The sequence below is a fragment of the Aotus nancymaae genome, unplaced genomic scaffold (genome assembly GCF_030222135.1).
Source record: "Aotus nancymaae isolate 86718 unplaced genomic scaffold, 86718_ANA_hifiasm-v0.15.2.pri h1tg000064l_1, whole genome shotgun sequence".
Taxonomy (NCBI): Eukaryota; Metazoa; Chordata; class Mammalia; order Primates; family Aotidae; genus Aotus; species Aotus nancymaae.
In genome coordinates, this window is record NW_026988479.1 from 32,182,475 (window position 1) to 32,204,785 (window position 22,311).

General features: G+C 42.1%; 1 protein-coding gene across 13 annotated transcripts in view; it reads right to left on the reverse strand.

Moving 5' to 3' along the window:
* The window catches only part of TIMD4 (T cell immunoglobulin and mucin domain containing 4), a 242,205-nt gene that overhangs the window by 81,012 nt on the left and 138,882 nt on the right, over positions 1 to 22,311 (reverse strand). For 9 of the 13 annotated variants that reach the window (XM_064366593.1, XM_064366589.1, XM_064366585.1 and 6 more), the window contains 3 exons: positions 20,732 to 20,846; positions 18,437 to 18,470; positions 11,942 to 12,037 (listed from right to left, as the gene is read on the reverse strand). The exons of 1 other annotated variant lie outside the window; for it this stretch is intronic. The gene's annotated coding sequence lies outside the window, so the exon portion shown is untranslated. Of the gene's footprint in view, positions 1 to 36; positions 55 to 11,941; positions 14,364 to 18,436; positions 19,381 to 20,731; positions 20,847 to 22,311 lie in introns of those variants that run through there. 3 more of the 13 variants (XM_064366595.1, XM_064366594.1, XM_064366597.1) reach the window with 3 other exon arrangements.

Below are 22,311 nucleotides of genomic sequence, written 5' to 3' on the forward strand. Positions count from 1 at the left end.
GTAATTTTTAAAGAAAAAATGTTTATTTTGGCTCACCATTCTGCAGGCTGTACAAGCATAGCACCAGCATCTTCTCCGCTTCTGGTGAGGCATCAGGAAGATTTTACTCATGGCAGAAGGCACAAGGAGAGCAGGCATGTCACATGGAGAGAGAAGGAACAAGAGTGCTTCCAGGCTGTTTTAAACAACCAGCTCTTGCATTTACTATTAGAGCAGGAATTTACTTATTACCACAGGGAGGGCACCAAGCCATTCAATGAAGGGTCTGCCCCCATAATCCAAATACCTCCCACAAGGACCCACATCAGGGTCATGACCTGCAGGGATCTGTCCTACAGACTCTGACTCAGGGACCGTTGAATAAATTCACTCAGACACAAATTTACATTGTAAAAGTGGGCTGGGTGGGGCCACTTTCAGGCACTCAAGGAGAGTGCTGTAAAGAGATAGCGGCTGCTGGCCCTGACTAGCCAGTGAGACTCGCATTTATTCAGTAAAGTTTAATTGACAAAGACTTGAGTCAACACCACTAAAAGGTAATTGACATTGAGGACATCCTGAGTAGAAAGCAATTAAGCACCCATGGTAAATCAAAGGTCACTTTTAGAATTACATAAGTAAACAAGCTACCTAGATAAACAATTCTACATTCCTTTGTATTTGGGTCCTAATCTCTCTGGCTTCTGCAAAGAGACTCTGGCTGCCTTCAGTCGGATTTATTACTGGAGCTTATGCAAACCGCCCAGGCCTTCCAAGAGGGTTTGTGGCTACTGTAAGACTGGCTGCCTCACCGGGAGTTAAATGGACACACTTATCTCTCCCCATGCTGGCCTCTCTATGCTGGCTCCCCACACCCACTCCTATCTGTTCTCTCTATGCAGGCTCCACACACCCACTCCTGCATCCCTCACTCAACCCCTTCAAAATTTAAAAAGCCCACCAAAGATTTGTCCAACAGCAGCTTAACATTGACCTCCCCAGCTGGTCAGCCCACCAGTAGTCCCGCCTGGCAACCAATGGCAGCTCGCCCCATCAGCACCTTGACTTCCCCTCGCCAATGAAACTCTCTGCTCTTTGTTTCCCTAGTAATCAATCAAACCCCCTCACCAATAAAACTCACCAATGAAACTGTCTTCTCTTTGTTTCCCTAATAATCAATCAATCCTCCTCACCAATGAAACTGTCTGCTCTTTGTTACCCTAAAGACCAATCAATTACCTCCACTCCCTATAAAACCCCACACCCTGAGAAGCCCAGTGAGACTTCTCTGGCCCCTTCCCGGACCACAGAACCTCGCCCGGGAGCTGAATAAATTGAATTCTCATTTTCTCACACTGGCCTCAGTTTCCTCATTTTAACTCGGCAATATACCTTACAGCTACTATAACTAAAATTTTTCTCACCAGCCTGAGTGAATCCCCATAGACCCACTTCCAACATTGGGGATCACATTTCAACATGAGATTTGGAGAAGACAAAAATCAAAATGATGTCATTCTGCCCTAGCCCCCAAATGTCATGTCCTTCTCACATTGTAAAATATAATCATACCTTCCCAATATTCCCCCAAAGTCTTAACTCAATGCAGCATTAACTCAAAAGCCCAAGTCCAAAGTCCAAAGACTCATCTAAGACTCAAGGCAAGTTCCTTCCACCTATAAGCCTGTAAGATCAAAAACAAGTTATTTACTTCCAAGATACTATGTGGAACAGGCATTGGGTAAATACTCTCTTTCCAAAAGAGAGAATTGGCCAAAAGAAAGGGGCAACAGGCCCCATGCAAGATGAGATCTCCCTATGTAGCCCAGGCTGGCCTCAAACTCCTGTGCTCAAGCAATCCTCCCACTTCAGCTTTCCAAACTGCTAGGACTACAAGCACGAGCCACTGTGTCTGGCAAGTATTCTTTATATATTCGGGATAATAAACTCCTATCAGATATATGATTTGCAAGTATTTTGTCCCATTATTTGGGTTGTCTTTTCACTTTTGTGATGATGTCCTTTGATGCACAAAAGGTTTACATCTGATGAATCTTAAATTTAGCTGATGAAAAAATAATTTAAAAATAGGCTGAGCATATTGGCTCAGGCCCATAATCCTAGCACTTTGGGAGGCCAAGGCAGGAGAATCCCTTGAGCCCAGGAGTTCAAGACCAGCCTGTACAACATAAGAAGACCCTGTCTCTAAAAAGAAAATAATAATAATTTTAAATTTTTAAAAAGGTTTATATTTTGATAAAGTAAACTTACCTATTTTTTCCTTGATTGCTCATTCTTTGGTGTCATAGCTAAGAACCATTTCCTAATCCAAGGTATTGAAAATTTACACTTATGTTTTCTTCTACATAAAGTCTTACAAATGCCTTGCATGGCAAGTGCATAATAAAGACTTGTTAAATTTTGAATGAAATATCAATAAATGGAGGGGGTAGTGGTTAGAAAAACTAATGTAGGCCAGGCACAGTGTCTCACACCTATAACCCTATCACTTTGGGAGGCCAAGTCAGGCAAATCACCTGAGGTCAGGAGTTCAAGACCAACCTGGCCAACATGATGAAACTCTGGCTCTACTAAAAGTACAAAAATTAGCCAGGTGTGATGGCAGGCACCTGCAATCCCAGTTACTCAGGAGGCTGAGGCAAGAGAATCACTTGAACCTGGGAGGCAAGGTTGCAATAATCCAAGATGGCACCACTGCACTCCAACCTGGGTGACAGAGCAAGACTCTGTCAAAAAAAGAAAAAAAAGAAAAGAAAGGAAGGAAGGAAGGGAGGGAGGGAGGGAAGGAAGGAAAAGAAAAAAAAACAAAGAAAGAGAAGAAAAGAAAAAATAAAAATTAATGTAATTTTTTTTCTTAAAATGTTTACGGTTGGAAGCAGTGGCTCAGGCCTGCAATCGCAGCACTTTGGGAGGCCAAGGCAGGCAGATTATCTGAGGTCAGTAGTTCAAGACCAACCTGGCCAACATGTTGAAATCCCGTCTCTACTGAAAATACAAAAATTAGCCAGACATGGTGGTGGGCGCCTGTAATCCCAGCGACTCCAGAGGCTGAGACAGGAGAATCACTGGAACCCAGGAGGTGAAGGTTGCAGTGAGCCAAGATCATGCCATTGCACTCCTATGTGGGTGACAAGTGTGAAACTAAATCTCGGGGGGAAAAAAGTTTGAAGCTGAGTGTGGTGGCTCATGCCTGCAATCCCAGCATTTTGGGAGGCTGAGATGAACAGATCACTTGAGCCCAGCAATTCAAGATCACCTGGGCATCATGATGAAACCCAGTCTCTACAAAAAAAAATGCAATAATGAGCCTGGTGTGGTGGTGCACACCTGTAGCCCCAGCTGGGACTACAGCTGGGAGGCTGACGTGAGAGGATCGCTTGAGTCTGGGAAGTGGATGCTGCAGTGAGCTGTGATCATGCCACTGCATTCCAGCCTGGGCAACAGAGCAAGACCCAGTCTCAAAAAAAAAAAGTTTGAATCTATGGAAAACTAAACAAAGCAAAAAAGTGTGAATCTGGCTGGGTGCAGTAGCACTTTGGGAGGCTGAGGTGGGTGGATTGCTTGAGGCCAGGAGTTCAAGACCAACCTGGCCAACATAGCAACCCCCCTCATGCCACTAAAACACCAAAAAAACCTGGGTGTGGTGGCTTGTGCCTGTAATACCAGCTACTCAAGAAGCTGAGGCAGGAGAATCACTTGAACCCAGTAAGCAGGGGTTGCACTGAGCCAAGATCATACCACGGCACTCCAGTCTGCATGACAGGGCAAGACTTTGTCTCAAAAAAAAAAAACTCTTTAAAAAAAAAAGTGTGATTCTGTAGAGGGGAACATTTTTATCTTGATTTCCTTTTTTGGGGGGGAGGGGGCTAAGCTTCCTTAAATCATAGGATCATCTTAATTTTTTTTTTTTTTTTTGTGAGATAGAGTCTCACTCCATTGCCCAGGCTGGAGTGCAGTGGCACAATCTTGGCTCACTGCAACCTCCACCTTGTGAGTTCAAGCAATTCTCCTGCCTTATCCTCCCTAGTAGCTGGGATTATAGGCATGTGCCACTACACCCAGCTAATTTTTGTAGTTTGACTTTTTAAATCTGCAAAAGACCTGCAACTAATACCATATGTAATAGTGAAAAACTAGATGCTTTTTCACTAAGATCAGGAAGAAGGCAAGGATATTCCCTCTCACTACTTTTTTTCCACATCATACTGAAAGTCCTAGCTAATACAATAAGACAAGAAAAGCAAGTAAAAGATATACAGATTACAAAGGAAGCAATAAAGCTCTTTGTTCACATGTGACATGATTGCCTATAGAAAACATCAAAGAACTGACAAAAGAAAAAACTCCTGGAATCAATAAGCAATAACATCAAGGTTCAGGATATTAGGTTAATATCTAAAGTCTATTGCTTTCCTATATGCCAGAAATTAAAAACTGGATTTTAAAATTAAAAACATAATGCATTAACACCAAAAGAATAAAATAGGTACAAATCTAACCAAATATATGCAAGAGTTGTATGAAGAAAACTTTTAAAAACTGATTAAATAAATTGAAGAACTAAATAAAAAAGGTATACCATGTTCATGGATAGGAAAATCAATATTGCTGTCAGTTCTGCACAACTTGATATATAGATTCCAATCCAAGTCCTAGCAAGTTGTTTTTGTGAAAATTGACAAATCAATTCTACAGCATATATGGCAAACCAAAAGACTCAGAGAAGCCAATACAATATTGGAAGATTAGAACAAAGTCAGAGGACTGACACTACCCAACTTTAAGTCTTACCATAATTGAACTACAATGACTTTGAGCTACAGGAATCAGTGTGTTATTGGTGAAGTAATAGACAAAGAGATAAATGCAACAGAATAGAGAACCCAGAAACAGACTTATACATATATAGTCATCTCATCTTTGACAAAGAAGTAAAAGTAATACAACAGAGCAAATGGAGTCTTATCAGATGGTGCTGAAACAATTGGATGTCCACACATTTAAAAAGTGTACCTAGACACAAGCTTTATTCCCTTCACAAATTTAAGTCAAAATGGATCATAGCCTTAAATGTAAAATGCCAAACTACAAAATTCATACAAGATAACAGAAGAATATCTAGATAAGTTTTGGCCATGACATTTTAGATACAACACTAAAGACATGAAAGAAAAAAGTGACAAGTTGGATTTTATTAAAATTAAAAACTTCTGCTTTGCAAAAGACACCATCAGTAAAAAGACAAGTTATGGACTGGGAGAAAGTATTTGCAAAGGACATATTTGATAAAACATTCAAAGAACTCTTCAAACTCAACAGTAAGATAATGAACCAACTGATTAAAAGCTGGCCAAAAATCTTAATAAACATTTTTTCAAGATATACAGCTGGCAAATAATCATAGGAAATATGTCTAACATCTTATGTTATTAAGGAATGCAAATTAAAGCAACAATGACATACCACTACATTTCAATTAGAATGGCTAACATCCAGCACTAAATGCTGGCAAGGATGTGGCGCAATAGGAACTCTCAATCATTGCTGGTGGGAATGCAAAATGGCTCAGTCACTTTGAAAAACAGTTTGACTGGCTGGGCACGGTGGCTCACACCTGTAATCCCAGCACTTTGGGAGGTCGAGGCAGGCAGATCACAAGGTCAGAAGTTCGAAACCAGCCTGGCCAATATGGTGAAACCCATTTCTACTAAAAATGCAAAAATTAGCCAGGTGTGGTGGCACACAACTGTAATCCCCGCTACTCAGTAGACTGAGGGAGGAGAATCGCTTGGACCTGGGAGGCAGAGCTTGTAATGAGCCAAGATCATGCCACTGCACTCCAGCTTGGGCAACAGAGCAAGCCTCCATTCAAAAAAGAAAAGGAAAGAAAAACAGTTTGGCAGTTTCTTACAAAACTAAACATTCTCTTATCAGACAAAGCAATAATTGTGTTCCTTGATATTTATCTAAATCAATTGAAACTTTTGTCTATACAAAAACCTGTGTGCACACAAATGTTCACAGCAGTTTTATTCATAATTTCCAAAACTGGGAAGCAACTAAAGCAAATGAATAAACAAAAACAAGCTGTGATACATCCAAACAATCGAATATTATTTAGCAATAAGAAGAAATGAGCTGTGTAGCTACAAAAAGAAATGGAGGAACCTTAAATGCGTGTTGTTAATTGAAAGAAATCAATCTGAAAAGGTTGCATACTGTATGACCCCAACTATATGACATTCTGTAAAAGACAGAACTATGGAGACAGTGAAAAGATCAGACCAGTAACTTCCAGAGATTTGGGGAGAGGGAGGGATGACTATCTGGAGCTACAGGATTTTTAGGGCAGCAAAACCACTTTGTATGATACTAAACGTTATACATTTATCAAAACCCACAGAATGCACAACACAAAGCGTGAACCCTAACGTACACTATGAACTTCAACTGATAATGTGTCAATGTCGATGCACCATTTGTGAAAAATGTGCCACACTGGGGGGGAATATTGACAATGGGGCAACATCATGTGTGTGTATTGTGTGAGGAAGGTGACTATGTGGGAACTCTACTTTCTGTTCAACTTTGCTGTTAGTCTAAAACTTTTCTAACAATTAAAGTCTATTAAGTAATGTGTGCATAAGTCATCATCAAAGTATTTTTTAGAGCTGGCCATGGTGATGCTCACCTCTAGTCCCAGCTACTCCGGCAGCTGAGGCAAGAGGATCGCTTGAGGCCAGTGCACTAAGATCCCGCCTGTGAATAGCCACTGCATTCCAGCCCAGGCGATATTGCAAGACCTCGTCCCTAAATTTTTTTAAAAAATATTTTTAGACTCAAGCAGGTGCAGGGACTTACGGGCAGAGCAAGCCCCATCTCAGCTGTCCACAGCACAAAATAGAGGTTACCCTAGAGCATGTCCTCACAGTCCAAAGGGGACTTTCTTCTTTGTTTATTTTTACCAGTTTGTAGGGGAAACATTTAGTTCCTAGGAGGCCAAGGGACAAAGTCAGCTGAATAGCTGTGAGCCAGCTTCCTAGGAAGCTTTCCAAAAGCATGGCAGCATTCAACCTTCTTGTTCCCAAGAGTGCCACCAATATCATGCTATTGTCATGGGTGCTAGACATAAGACACACCTGTGGTCACCAGCCTCTTGCTATTTTTTCTACTTGGTTTTTCACCTGCTCTAGCCTATTGTGAACATTTTCCTGCTTAGTTTTGTGTCTTTCAGTCCTTCCAGAGCACTTGACACACACAACATGAAAACATGTTGTCATCTACCCTTCCCAAGTCTCTCAAGGTCAGTGGTTCTCAATCTCAGCTACACTCTGCAACCTGAGGAAGGCTGGTTGCAGGGTCACGCCTGGTATCCCAACACTTCGGGAGGCTGAGATGGGAGAATCTCTTGAGCCCAGGAGTTCAAGAACAGCCTGAGCAACATAACGAGACCAGTCTCTACAAATAAAAAAACAAAAAAATTACTCAGGCATGGTGGTATACCTGTAGTCCTAGCTACTCAGAGGCAGAGACAGGAGGATCGCTTGATCCCAGGAGTTTGAGGCTATAGTGAGCCTTGATCACACCACTGCCCTCCAGCCTGGAGAACACAGTGAGAAACTGTCTCAAAAAAAAAAAAAGTCTTGGGAGACTGAAAACATAATACCTGTGACCCACCTCCTGAAATTCTGATTTAATTGATCTAGGCATGGGTAGTTTCCCAACCTTCCCAGATGATTCTAACATGCAGCTAATGTTGCAAATTACTGATCTCAGAGTGATTGAGATTCCCACCAACTCTAGCCAGCAATATAAACAGACTTGGAAAGAGTTTTAAAGACACTCTTTCCTGCTCTAACCCATCCCTAGAGTACATAGGAAGGTTCTAAGAAACATTCTTCTATCAATTTATTTTTTTTTTTTTCGAGACAGAGTCTCACTCTGTTGCCCAAGCTGTAGTGCACTGGCACAATCTCAACTCACTGCAACCTCAGCCTGCTGGGTTCAAGCGATTCTTCTGCCTCAGCCTTCCAAGACTAGCTGGGATTACAGGTGTGCACCACCACACCTGGCTAATTTTTGTATTTTTAGTAGAGATGGGGTTTCACCATGTTGGTCATGCTGGTCTTGAACTACTGACCTCAAGTGATCTGCCCACCTCAGCCTCCCAAAGTGCTGGGATTATAGGGGTGAGCCACCATGGCTGGCCCTATGGATTTATTCACTAATTTTAATAGATAGATATGAGCACCTACTAAGTATAAACTAGGTGCTGAGAAAATACACTTCCCTCAAAGTGTTGAGTAAAAAAAACACCATCAACCTAAATATCTCTAAGAAAAGGGACAAAGTTATAGGATCACCACTTATGGTTTCAGTTTGCACAGCACAAAAATCCTAGGTCACACTCCTTTTGATAAGCTCTGTCCTGACTCAGGCCTGTGTCAGCCAGAAAGAAGAGGGAGGCCTCTTTGTAAGTCATCCTAACGTGCCCCACAGGCTAGGAGGAACCCTGACCTCATGTAGGATAATCTCAGCTAGGTACTAGCACCATGCCTAGAATGTGGGAGGTACTCTATTTTCCCATGTTTATTGAGTGACTAAAAAGGGCTGCCCAGAAGCATTCAGAAGAGGGGATTAATTCTGTCCAGGAGGATTAGGACCAGAAGGGCTGAAGCAGTGAGGCTAGAGCAGAACTTTGAGAAATGACATGCCTGGTGGAGAAACAGGGGACAAGCATTCCTGGCAGGCGGGATGACCCATGGAGTAGAGAGTGGGTATCTGAGGCATTTATAGCCTTTGGAGCACAGAAGAAAGGGACTCCATGAAGCAGGCCAAGTGAGTTGGGGATAGGCAGCGGAGGGCTGGCTGGAGTTGAGAATTTTACCAAATGGGAGTAGTTGCAGGATTTCCATCTTTGTGGAAAGCTAAGATCTTGGTTCTGAGCTTATGCTGGTGGTCCTACAGAGGAAGGACTCAGGAGTGACTGGGGTAAGGGACAAGTAGCCACCTGAGGCTCCAAGTAAGAGTTGGAAAGGTCCTTAGTGTCCATGAGAATCCCCAAGGGAACATTACAAGTAGAGTCCCAGGAGTTCTGAGTTACAGACTGTTTCTCCCTCAGCCCATGTGCACCGTGCTCACGTTCTGCATCCAGGCTACCAAGGGTACCTCTTGTCTTCTTGTTGGCTATCATTACTTTTGCAGTGGGTAGAGCAATAGCCTTTGTGTATATATCCTCAGAAAATCTAATGTGATCAATAGTCAAAGAAGAAATGAAGTTTTGATAGAGCACAGGGAGACTCCATCTCTACAAAAAAGTACAAAAATAGTCATGCATGGTGGCACATGCCTGTAGTCCCAGCTACCCAGGAGGCTGAGGTAGGAGGACCGCTTGAGCTCAAGAGTTTGAGGCTGAGGTTAGGGTTAGCCATGATGATCACACCACTGCACTCCAGCCTGACAACATGGCGAGACTTCATCTCTACTTAAAATAAAATAAAATAATTAGTCAGGCATGGTGGCTTTAAGAGGGTATGACTCCTGAGATCCTCCAAAACTGTTTACAATTAAGGAAAAGGGCCAGGTGCAGTGGCTCATGCCTGCAATCTCAGCACTTTGGGAGGCTGAGGTGGGCAGATTGCTTGAGCCCAGGAGTTTGAGACCAGCCTGGGCAATATGGTGAAATCCCATCCTACTAAAAATACAAAAATTAGCCAAGCATGGTAGTGGGCACCTATAATCCCAGCTACTTGGGAGGCTGAGGCAGGAGAATGGTTTGAACCCAGGAGATGGAGGTTGTGGTGAGTCAACATTGCGCCATTGCACTCCAGCCTGGGCAACAAGAGCAAAACTCTGTCTCAAAAAATAAATAAATAAATAAAAGTGGCAGTGCAATACCCAAAGTTTCCTGCAAGAAAGATTTTGCGTTCATTTCCTGAGATTTACATCTTAGACAAGTAAAAGTGAAGGACAGTATGCTCTTATTTCCACACGTTCTTTCTTGAAGCCTGAATGCTTCTATTGAAATGTAAAATATTTTATAGCAGTTGTCTTCTGTCATTTAAACAAAAGTTCTCAGATCCCATCTGACTTGCTAAAGCAGAATGTCTAGAAATAGGGCCCAGAAGTGTGTATTTTAACAAGCTCCCAACTGATTTCATCTATTGACTCTCCGACTTCAGGCATCTATATAACCTTTGCCATATTCACATGGCTTTTTTGCTCTTATTCACTCAAATTATTTGTATTAATTAACTTTAACATTTTACTCATCCTAATCAATACCCATTAAATCACAAGTTTGATACATTTTTAAAAATACACATCGAAATACTATTTTAAAAATTCATTTGTGGACTGAATAGTCAGCTCCCGTACCACCCCACTACTGCCTTCCAGGGCAGCAAGTTTGGACCCAAATCAATTAGAGCCAAACGTTGGTGCCCTTTCCCTCTTTTTCCCCAACCCCTCTTGCTAGGCCTGGGGGTGTCTCACAGCCATGTGGAAAGCCCCTTGCTGCCGAGAGGTTCCCTTTTCCCACCTCCTTCCTCTGCCTATATCCTTCTGTCATCCCTACAAAGCTGACTCTTGAGCTATGCCTGACTTAGAATAGTGTCACTGAAACATGTAATGAATGTTAACATATAATTTGGTGATGGGTAGCAGGTTTAGCTTTTAATATGCAAAATCGGTTTTCTAAGACTGGGACTCTTTTTCAAACAGACATGTTCATAGACCCCCCTTTTTTTTCTTTTTTAAATTTTTAATAGAGATGGAGACTCACTTTGTTACCCAGGCTGGCCTCGAAATCCTGGGCTTAAGCGATCCCCCGGCCTTCTTCCTAAAGTACTGGGGTTACAGGTGTGAGCCACTATGCCTGGCCCATAGATTCCTTTTCATCCAGCAGCTGGCCAGACACCTGGCCCAACTCTTCGGCCTTGCTTCTCTTCATCCCTCCTCACCACTAGTTTTTTAATCCTTGGAACACAACTTCCTCTCTTAATACACCAGCTTCCTGCTGCCCCACAGCCTTTGCATTTGGTTTCCTTCCACCAGATTTTCATGTGGCTGCTACGTACACATTTTTCTTGGTTTCAACTTAAATGTCACCTCTTTCCTAGAAACAGCCACTGACCAACCAGCTAAAGCTACACCACTTCCTACCCACCCCCCAAGCACCCTCTACCACAGTGGTTCTCAACCAGGGGTGATATTACAAAGGGGACATTGTCAGTTGTCACCGCTGGAGGGTGAGACAGGCATCTGGTGGGTGGAGGCCAGGGATGACGCTAAATACCTTCCAATGCACAGGACAGCCCCCTACAACAGAGATGTCTGTCCCCAAATGCCACAGTTGAGAAGCCAGTCTGTATCACGAGATTCTTTCTCGTAGTAATAATCCGTACCAGAAGTGATGGGTTTTGTATTTCTTCCCTACTAAGCTCCTTAGAACCTGAAATTCAGAGTAGTTTCCTGAAGAGCACCTGACATTTACGTGACTTGCCACAAATTTGACCCACTTTGACTGGACCTCCCAAGTTGAAGATGCCTGACCCAAACTAAATGATGAGCTAGATAAAATACTGAGTCGGTTTTCAAATTTGTTCCACAGTTGTTTTGTTTTCAAGAAACAAACAAGACTTTTATTAATGAATATGCATACAAATAAACCTAGATGACCCCCAAGAGTCCCTCACAGTTTCATCTATTCACAGAATTATTTCATCTTTAAAGCCATCAGTGAATGATTAGTTCTGCTACTTGTCAAAGATGTGCAAAATTTCTCAATTTAAACATACAGTCTTAATCATACCAGGGTTCCAGCATCCCAAGACTGATTGTAGGTAATGGAATCTCAACACTATCTTAAAGAAAAAAAAACAAGACTCAATATCTTAATCTACAAGATTAATATACTTAAAGGAAAATAATTCATACTCACTAAATTCTTCCCCTTTGTTTCTTCTTACCTATTCTCCCTCTCAGCTGGCAATTTTTTTCTGCAGTATATGATGATAGCCAAATTACCCAGTATCACCTGTTTCAAAAAAGAAATGTTACTTTAAAAGATACCATACAGCAAGAGACTTATAAATGTAACACCATTGGCTGGGTGTGGTGGCTCATGCCTGTAATCCCAGCACTTTGGGAGGCCAAAGCGGGTGGATCACGAGGTCAGGAGTTTGAGGCCAGCCTGACCAACATGGTGAAACCCCGTCTCTACTAAAACTACAAAAAAATTATCTGGGCGTGGTGGTACACATCTATAATCCCAGCTACTCTAGAGGCTGAGGCAGGAGAATCGCTTGAAACCTGCGAGGCGGAGGTTGCAGTGAGCCTAGATCTTGCCACTGCACTCCAGCCTGGGCAACAGAGCAAGACTCTGTCTGGAAAAAAAAAAAGAAAAGAAAGAAAATATTCACTAAGTCCTGGCCAGGCACGGTGGCTCACACCTGTAATTCCAATACTTTAGGAGGCCGAGGCAGGCAGATCACCTGAGGTCAGGAATTCGAGACCATCCTGGCCAATATGCTGGAACCCTGTCTCTACTAAAAATGCAAGAATTAAGTGGGGATGGTAACTATCCCAGCTACTCTAGAGGCTGAGGCAGGAGAATCGCTTGAGCGAGGAGGCGGAGGTTGCAGTGAGCCAAGATTGTGACACTACACTCCAGCCTGGACGACAGAGCTAGACTCTGTCTCAAAAGAAAAAATATATATTTGCTAAGCTACGTTTGCGTAGTGTTTTTTAACTCTCCAAACTGCTTCAGTATCTGTAGTGTTTTTTACACTTCAAAGACTTCTCACATGTAACATTTCATTGGAATTACCACTGTACACCATAGCTGATATGGAAATAATTACCTCTAACAGATGAAGAAAATGTAGATGTAGTAAAGAACCATTTGCTCTAATGTCATCCAGTGTAACTGCGAAGAGTTAGGATTAGGTTCAAGTCCTGTGCCTGGATATTACCCTAAACTCCTAAGCCCCTATGCATCGTACTTCACAGAATGCTACTAGTCACTGTACTCATACATTCAAACGAGTTTTGGAAATGTTGTGTTAAGCAAAGCTAATCAGATTCCCAGAGTCTTCATCATGCATCATACATGCCCAGGAAGGATCCAGAGAATAGAGCAGGTACGATAAACTTAAAAGCCCCACAGGCGCCAGGCAGGTAACAAAAGTGAGCTTGAAGGCAACTAAGGACTTGGGGATTAGAGGATGCAGCCCCATCTAGTGGCGTCCTGGTCAAATAGCAATGCAGTCCAATCTTGCCAGGTCTTTCCAGAAAGGCTACAAATCTTGGCTTTAATTTCAAATCTGCAGTCTTGTGCACGTTGCCTCAAAATTAAGAAAAAAAGACACTATAGCTTTTTTAAAAAATATTTTTTTTTTACCAGATTAGGCCAGCCACATTTGGGGAAACTGAAATACCATGTTTCACAATCTTATTTGCCCACAGAATTTTCCTTCAAAGGACCTATAAATTTCCTAGAACTCTGAAAAGTGTTAAAAATGTTGCCCCTGGCCAAGCACAGTGGCTCACGCCTGTAATCCCAGCACTTTTGGGAGGCCAAGGCAGGTGGCTCACATGAAGTCAGGAGTTCAAGACCAGCCTGGCCAATATGATGAAACCCTGTCTCTACTAAAAATATAAAAATTATCTGGGACGTGGTGGCAGGCGTCTGTAATCCCAGCTACTCAAGAGGCTCAGGCAGGAGAATCACTTGAACCCGGGAGGTGGAGGTTGCAGTGAGCCAAGATTGTACCATTGCACTCCAGCCTGGGTGACAAGGGGAAACCTCTGTCTGGAAAAAAAAAAAAAAAAAAAAAGTGTTTCCTTTGAAAGCAAGCATCCTGTTGTCCTAGACTACTATGGTATGAGTAGCTCTGAACTCCAAGCATGAATTATTTCAGAGTTTACTCAAACTGAAATTGAAATTAATACCCAGCCCTAACTGTTATGTCAAAATGTTTCTTTTCTGATAAATCTAGCCCTGGCAAATCTATACTTCTAAACAATTATACTGGTGACTGAAGATAGCCTTACAATAAGCTTAATTGAATTATTTAAAAAATACAGGAATTGATTATATGGGAGAAAATGTTTTGTCTTTCCAAAACAATTCTATCTTTTATTTTATTTCTAAATTTTTTTTTCTTAATACAGATAGGCCCTTGCCACGTTGCCCAGGCTGGTCTCAAACTTCTGGGCTCAAGCTATCTGCCCACCTTGGCTTCCCAAAGCGCTGGGATTGCAGGCACGAGCCATGGCGCTAGCCTCCAGAACAATTTTAAATGTAAAAGTGGCTCGGAGACAATTTAGAATTTGGGTCAAAACTAATGAGTTTCAAACGTTATTATATCTGTAATATAACTTCTAAGGCAGAAAAGGCAGCCTTTTCCCTACTCCCACCTTTTCTTGCTTTTATTGCTGACCTTCTTGGTTCTAAAAAATTTGTTCAGAAAGCCTGATAGTTGTTTAAACTCTTAGCACCATAACACAGATGTAGTGAAAAATTGCATAAATGGGCAGGACATGGTGGCTCATGCCTGTAATCCCAGCATTTTGGGAGGCCAAGGCCAGTGGATCACCTGAGGTCAGGAGTTCAAGATCAGCTTGGCTAACATGGTGAAACTCCATCTCAACTAAAAAAAAAAAAAGTACAAAAAATAAGCCAGGTGTGGTGGTGGGTGCCTGTAATCCCAGGTACTTGTGAGGCTGAGACCGAAGAATTGCTTGAAACCTGGGAAGTGGAAGTTGCATGAGCTGAGATGGTGCCATTGCACTCAAGCCTGGGCAACAAGAGCGAAACTCCATCTTAAAAAAAAAAAAAAAAAAAAGCATAAATGTGTTGAATCACCTGGCAAATTATTTTCTTCCCTAGTGTCTACATGTTCCATACTATTATAGCCTCTTTTAACTGGTAAAATAGATACCCCAATTCAGAGATCCAGTACTTAATGCATCACATTTCCAGAGTCATGAGAAAACAGCTATACCTGTTATAGTGAATTAGACTCACTTTATTTCCCCATGGAGGAAATAAAACCCCATGGACCCCATAATTTGAAACCTTTGGAAAACACAGGCAATGCAATTTTTGGAACTGTGATATAGAAACAAGAGACAATCATACAATGCTTCCAAATGAAGTCTCACATTGAATTTGCTGATTTGTAAGATAGATTTCCCTCTTCTGGACAGCTTTGATGGCCAAGACAGAGGTTCATTTGCTTTGTTTGCAGTAACTATTCTCTTTGATGGATACAGGATTTATGGGGTCTAAGGAGAACATACAATTCTAAAGTGTTCATGTTTGAGAGAGAACTCCGCAATGATCAGAAGGATTGAGCCAGTTTTAGCATAATAATTAGGACTATGTTAATGATGCGGTCGGCTATACACAGTTTGGAGCTAGAGAGTTACTCTACCCAGTCCTGACGTGTTGGAATGCCAGATAAAATTGATACAGAAACATTGTCTTGGAGTCTAAAAGATGTCTGATATGCTGTTACCATCTTGGAGTCTAAAAGATGTCTGATATGCTAATATCTGTTGTCTTCTGCAGTCAAGGATGCAAACTCTTGAAGAGCACCACTGGGTCTTACTTCGTGCCATAAAGATTATTCTCAATGTAGATATTGTCTTCTGCTTGGACTTCCTTTTTGGCTGCATTTTGCAGAGCTTTAATTTGAAGGCTGCTAAACGAAATACTGCAGAAAGTTGTTGAAGAATAACACGAGTAAGGGAAAAAGCAGACCACTTCTCACATAGGAGCAGCACTCTTGTTTATGATCAAGCAGTATCAGGTACTTGAGACGCTAGGAACCACATTCAGACAAAGTACAAAATGAACAGTGCATTCCAGAGTTGGGAAACGTGTGGCTCTTAGTATTAACTAAGTTGAAGAAAAGTCTGTTTAATAAGCATGTAGATAGACGACCTAAGAAGTATTCAAAAACTCAGACTGGTCTCTCAGAAACTCACATAATAGAATACAAAAACGGAAAATCTGAAAATACAGAGCTCTGACATCAAACTAAGTTGCTACATCAAGATGCACATTTTCAAATGTGGCCAAGAACTGGATGACTGGTGTTTTTCCAACTGTGGCTTGTGATCCTTTCGAGAGAGTTGTTAAATCTACTTATCGATCTACATCCTATATTCAAAATAAACACAGAATAGAAAAGCATTGAATGTACTTAAATAGTACTGTTTCCCAAGTGTGCACTGGATCATGGTGTTAAGTCTTCCTGTGCTGCATGCAGTGGCTCATGCCTCTAATCCCAGCACTTTGGGAGGCCATGGCAGGAGCATCACTTGAGGCCAGGAGTTTGAGACCAGCATGAGCAACATAGTGAGGCCCCATTTCTACGTTTTTTTTAAATTAGCCAGGTGTGATGGCTCGTGCCTATAATCCTGGCCACTCCATTGAACCTGGGAGGTGGAGGTTGCAGTGAGCTGAGATCACACCACTGCACTCTAGCCTAGGCCAGAGTGAGACTCTGTTTCAAAAAAGGAAATCAGTAGAAAGAGTGGAAATACAAGTGAGGGAAGAAAGTAGACTTAATTTTAACTCGTGTAGCATTTTGATGTAACTGGATATTTTTATGTAAGATATTTGTATATAGTGACTATTTGTTACCAAAGCCTGCCCCCAGAATATGGAACTTGTCTTCATTCAGCTGCAGATGAAAAATATGTCCACACATTTAAAGAACCATGAGAGACAAAACTCCTTTATGGTCCCTAAACAGGTCAGTCATACATGTGTGAAGACACTTAGTTTAAGTGTCAGTGAGCTCAAATGACTCAGTGTGACATACTGCCAAAAAGATAAAGTCATGAGGAAGTTCCCATAATTTGTTAGTGTGGGTTTTTTTAGCTTTTTTTTTTTTTTGTACTTTACACATCTCTCTTTCATCCCAGAAATATTTGTGAGCATGGATTCCTGAGATTGAGTCCTTTATATGCTATGGGATGTGACCTTAGATGTCACTCAACATTTCTGAAACTGTTTTCCAATCTGTAAAATGAGAATAGTGCCTCTCTCACAGTTTATTGCTGTAAAGGGCTTGATTGCAATGATAAAAGTAATGTGCATTGAGCACTTACAATGTGCTGGGCACCGTTCAGACAGGTTCTCTGGATTGGCTCAGTTAATTAACTCAGACTCAGGAAAGCCTGTGTACAAGCATCCAGTGAAGGAGAACTAGGCTTAATAGAGGGTAGCTTAAGTAAGAGGGATGGATTCTGAATCAGATAAAGTCCTTGCTTAAAACTCAACCTGAACTAAACGAAGCAGGCTGGTTGGCTTTAGAACTAGGTAGTTGTCTCCTACCATTACAGGCAATGGGGTAGATGGCCTTGGGACATCGATGCAGTAAAGGGGATTTAAATTGAAACTGAGGCTGGGTGAATGGGTTCATGCCTGTAATCCCAGCACTTATGGAGGCTGAGGTGGGCGGATTACCCGAGGTCAGAAGTTCGAGACCAACCTGATCAACATGGCAAAACCCCATCTCTACTAAAAATACAAAAATTAGCCAGGTGTGATGGCAGGTGCCTATAATCCCAGCTACTTGGGAGGCTGAGGCTGGAGAATTGCTTGAACCCAGGAGGCAGAGGTCACAGTGAGCCTGGAGATCACACCATTGCACTCTAGCCTGGGTGACAAGAGTGAAAGCCTGTCTCAAAAAAAGAACAAACAAACAAATAAAAAATGTAACTGGGCAGCAGAAAAGACTGAAAGGTCTTTAAAGGCAAATTCCAAGTGTCTTCAAGGCTAGACAACTAATACAGACCAGTGGAGCAAGCTGGGTAGCGGGCAGCAGAGAATGACGGGAGCTGTGGAAAACTGGAGGCACCCACCCCACCTCAGTGCCTTTGCACTCCCTGCCCCTCCAGCCAGGAATTATCTTCCTCCAAGTTTCCTACTTTCTTGGTGTTCACTCAAACAGACCCTTATCTTGTTCTATAGTCCCCATAGTGTTTGTCTGTAAGCATGTAAAAGAACTGTGTTTATTTGCTTACATGGTTTCTGTCTGTTTTATTCATCTCCTTGGAATATAATAGTCAATAAACACTCAGTAAGACAAAGCATTGAGTGAAATAAAAAGAACACACTAAAGCAACTCATTCAATGTTTAGTTCCATCGAGCAAATCTTGCAATTTAGTTATCTTGCCTTATGGGGTTTGGTTAGGACTGAAGTGCTCCCTCTGTACCAGCTCTGCCACAACTCCAGGGAGATACACAAAGCTACAAACACCACTGGAAGGTGTAAATAATAGAAGTGCTCATTAAAGTAGACTGTCGGGATCCAATGTATACAATGGAGAGTTTAGGAGAGAGACAGAAATCTGTTTTTATCTTACCAGAGTGGGAACCCCAAGAGGTACTGATAGAAATACTTCCAAGCTTACCTTAGTTCTGGAGTCTTGTTTCTGAAGAAATATTCTAAATTGGAGGGGTGGGAGAGAGGAATTGAAGAGAAAATTAAACATCTCAGCAAGAGTTCATAATATCTTTTCTCAATCAAGTGTATTATTTCTGTTATTACTTGGATTTTTCCCTGGTCCCTTCAGGTATCTCCTTCCCTTTTAAGTCTGTAGGACTCAAACAAGCAATTTACTGTTCAGTATCTCAATTTCATTAATGGTTTGGTGTATTCATCCCCATGTCCTCTCTAACTGTAATGCAATTCTTAAATTATCCCTCATTTTAAAAAAATGAGTAAGTCCGAGATCCTTCAGATAGGCGGCTGAACAATAGGCATGAACCAAGATTTGTTTTAGGTGAACTGGGACACAAGGTCATATACTAAGAGTCACCTCTACCAAAGGATACATTTGCAGGAGTTTATACTACCAGGCATCTCTCCTAGAGAAGGAAAGAATGAGTTGTTTTTGCTTAAGGAGGAAAGCATATTTTGAGGTTGTTAGGACTCAGAAAACAATACCCTCAAATAGGCTGCTTTGGACTTCAAATTGAGAGCACCTGGGGAGGAGTATATGCAGGGAAGGGCCTTCTCTGAAGCTCCCCTATCTAGCTAAAGGCCAGATCCTCCAGAAGACATTCTGTTGTTGTGAATCTCTCCCCTAGATATCTCATCAATGGCAGGGAAATTGATGCACAACCCAGGAATAAGACTAGAGCTGATAACACATCCAGAGTCCAGAGGAACTTCGTTCCCGCCCTCTGTTCTTTGGGCCCATTCGTCTTCCCTAAAAATCATCTACTCTTCCTCTAAAATTGCCTACATTCATCACTTTTCTCTCCCCTAAGAAAAGGGTATTTAAGGCCAGGCACAGTGGCTCACAGCTCTAATCCCAGCACTTTGGGAGGCCAAGGTGGGCAAAGTGGCTCACGCCTGTAATCCCAGCACTTTGGAAAGCTCTGTATTTAATTTTTCTTGGCCTGGCACCGTGGCACACTCCTGTAATCCTAGCACTTTGGGAGGCTGAGGTGGGTGGATCACCTGAGGTCAGAGTTCCAGACCAGCCTGGTCAACATGGTGAAATCCCATCTCTACTAAAAATACAAAAATTAGCTGGGCGTGGTGATGCACTCCTGTAATCCTAGCTACTGGGGAGGCTGAGGCAGGAGAATCGCTTAAACTCAGGTGGCAGAGGTTGCAGTGAGCCAAGACTGTGCCATTGCACTCCAACCTGTGAGACAAGAGAGAAACTCTGTCTCAAAAAAATTCTTATAGGATTAAATTTTTTTCCATAGGGGAATAATAAGAAGTTTAAAAAATAATGGTTTAAAGTGAAAACTCCACTAGAATGTAAGCTCCATGAGATTTATGAAGATTTATGGCAAAAGGATCTTTCTAAGTACAATTACAGTTTAAGATTGCTGTGCAGTTGTCATGTGCCAGGAACCATTCTCAGTGCTTTTTCTTTTCGTTCTTTTCCTTTTATTTTAGAGACAATGTCTCACTATGTTGCCCAGGCTGGTTTTAAACTCCTGGGCTCAAACAATCCTCCTGTCTCAGCCTCCCAAAGTGCTGAGATTCCAGGCATGAGCCAACCACTGCTCCTAGATGGTTTTTAACAAAAAAAAAATGTTTTTGAGACAGAGTTTCACTCTGTCGCCCAGGCTGAAGCACAGTGGCATAATCTCGGCTCACTGCAACCTCCACCCCCCAGGTTCAAGTGATTCTCCTGCCTCAGCCTCCTGAGTAGCTGGGAACACAGGCACATGCCACCATGCCTGGCTAATTTTGGTATTTTTTTTTAGTAGAGATGGGATTTCATCATGTTGGTCAGGCTGGTCTTGAACTCCTGACCTCGTGATCCGCCCACCTTAGCCTCCCAAAGTGCTGGGATTACAGGCACGAGCCACGGCGCCAGGCCTAAATTTTTTTTTTAAGAGATGGGGTTCCCACCATGTTGCCCAGGCTAGTCTTGAACTCTTGAGCTCAAGCAATCCTCCTGCCTCCTTCAGCCTCCCAAGTAGCTAGGATTACAAGCACGAGCCCCCACACCCAACTCCCATTCTCAGTGCTTTGTAGGTACTAATGCATTTAAACTTCATTTTCCCTGCCCCCTTGACGTAGATGTTATTACCAGGTTCCTTTTACAAATGAGGAGTTGGGGGATAAAGGGAAGTCATGTGAGATCAAAATCACGTGACTTAAGAAACTAGTGAACCCAGGCAATTTGGCCATACATTCCTTGTTCCAGTCCCTTAGGAACAAACTCGGAATGACTTACTTTTGGCAATGATGGCACCTAAAAGAGCAAGAAGCACCAAGACAGAAATGCAGAGTCCAGCATAGAGTTCCTTAGTGGTGGTGGCCGTCTGTGGACTATATACTTGGGTCAGTTGCTAAGGAAACAATAACAGATTGAAACAGCATCTTGTTAAAAAGTTATGAAGAGAAAACATTTCCCAGAATCACTTACCAGCCGCATTCACCTGTACTGGGGCCTGGGTACTTCTGGAACGTAAGGGTAAGACCAAACGATCTGAGTTTGTAAACATATGGTGAAAATCTAACACAAACTGAAATTCAAAACATATTTTATAATGATAAAGGTGTTTTCTGTCTTGCTTGAGGTCATATTTACATAGGTGTACACATTTGTCAAAACTAAAACTGTATGCTTAAAACAGGTTTATATGTATATTTTTAAATTTACTGTTTTAAAAGTCAATAGGCTATTTCCATAAATACATCCTCTTGTGATATTTGAAAAAAAAAAAAGGTCAGGTGTGGTGGCTCACGCCTGTAAATCCCAGCACTTTCGGAGCCCAAGCAGGCAGATCAACTGAGGTCAGGAGTATGAGACCAGCCTGGGCAACATGGTGAAACCCCGTCTCCACTAAAAACATAATAGCTGAGTGTGGTGGTGCGCACCTATAATCCCAGCTACTCAGGAGGCTGAGGCAGGAAAAACTGCTTGAACCCAGGAGTTGGAGGTTGCAGTGAGCCAAAATTGCACCACTGCACTCCAGCCTAGGAGACAGAGTGAGACTTTATCTCAAAAAAAGAAAAAAAAATGTATTCATATAAATTGACTTGATGTTATCTTAATGTGCTCAGTTTTTTAATTTTGTCCTTGATGACAATCCTTACTTGTCTTTTTACCTGTAATTGACTATTCTGTCTGTATCTATGTAAACAGATTAGAGAGTAGCAGCACACAGATATGTCCATGATTAACAATTCTATGCAATCATGCAGAAATACAGAATTGTTTGTCTTCTGGTGCCCATCACAAGAGATCATCACCTCCTGGAATAAGCCTGAAATGTGCCAGGCGTCATGGTAGTCCCCCTTTCACAGCTTAGTTGTAATCCTAAAGCAATCTCACTGGGTAGGTATTTTCATAGAAGGAAAAGGGAGAATCTGAGTGAAGGTCAAGTCTTCTCATCTGTAAGAGCTTCATCTCTGGAGTCAGAATCCCAGGTCTTCTACTTAGTCACTACGTGACCATGGACAAGCTGTTTAACCTCTCTCAACCTATTTGTATGTCTAGCAACAACAGATTCAATAGGGTCTTTGCAAGGGTACTTTTAGGTCCCTCATGATAAACACTATGAATACAGTGGAGTAACAGCAATTGAGCCATGCTTGCTTAGAAGTGGCATAGCCAAGCTGAGCGTGGTGGCTCACGCCTGTAATCCCAACACTTTGGGAGACCAAGGCAGGAGGATCACAAGGTCAGGAGATCAAGACAATCCTGGCCAACATGGTGAAACCCTGTCTCTACTAAAATACAAAAACTTAGCCAAGTGTGGTGGTGCGTGCCTGTAGTCCCAGCTACTCAGGAGGCTGAGGCAGCGGAAT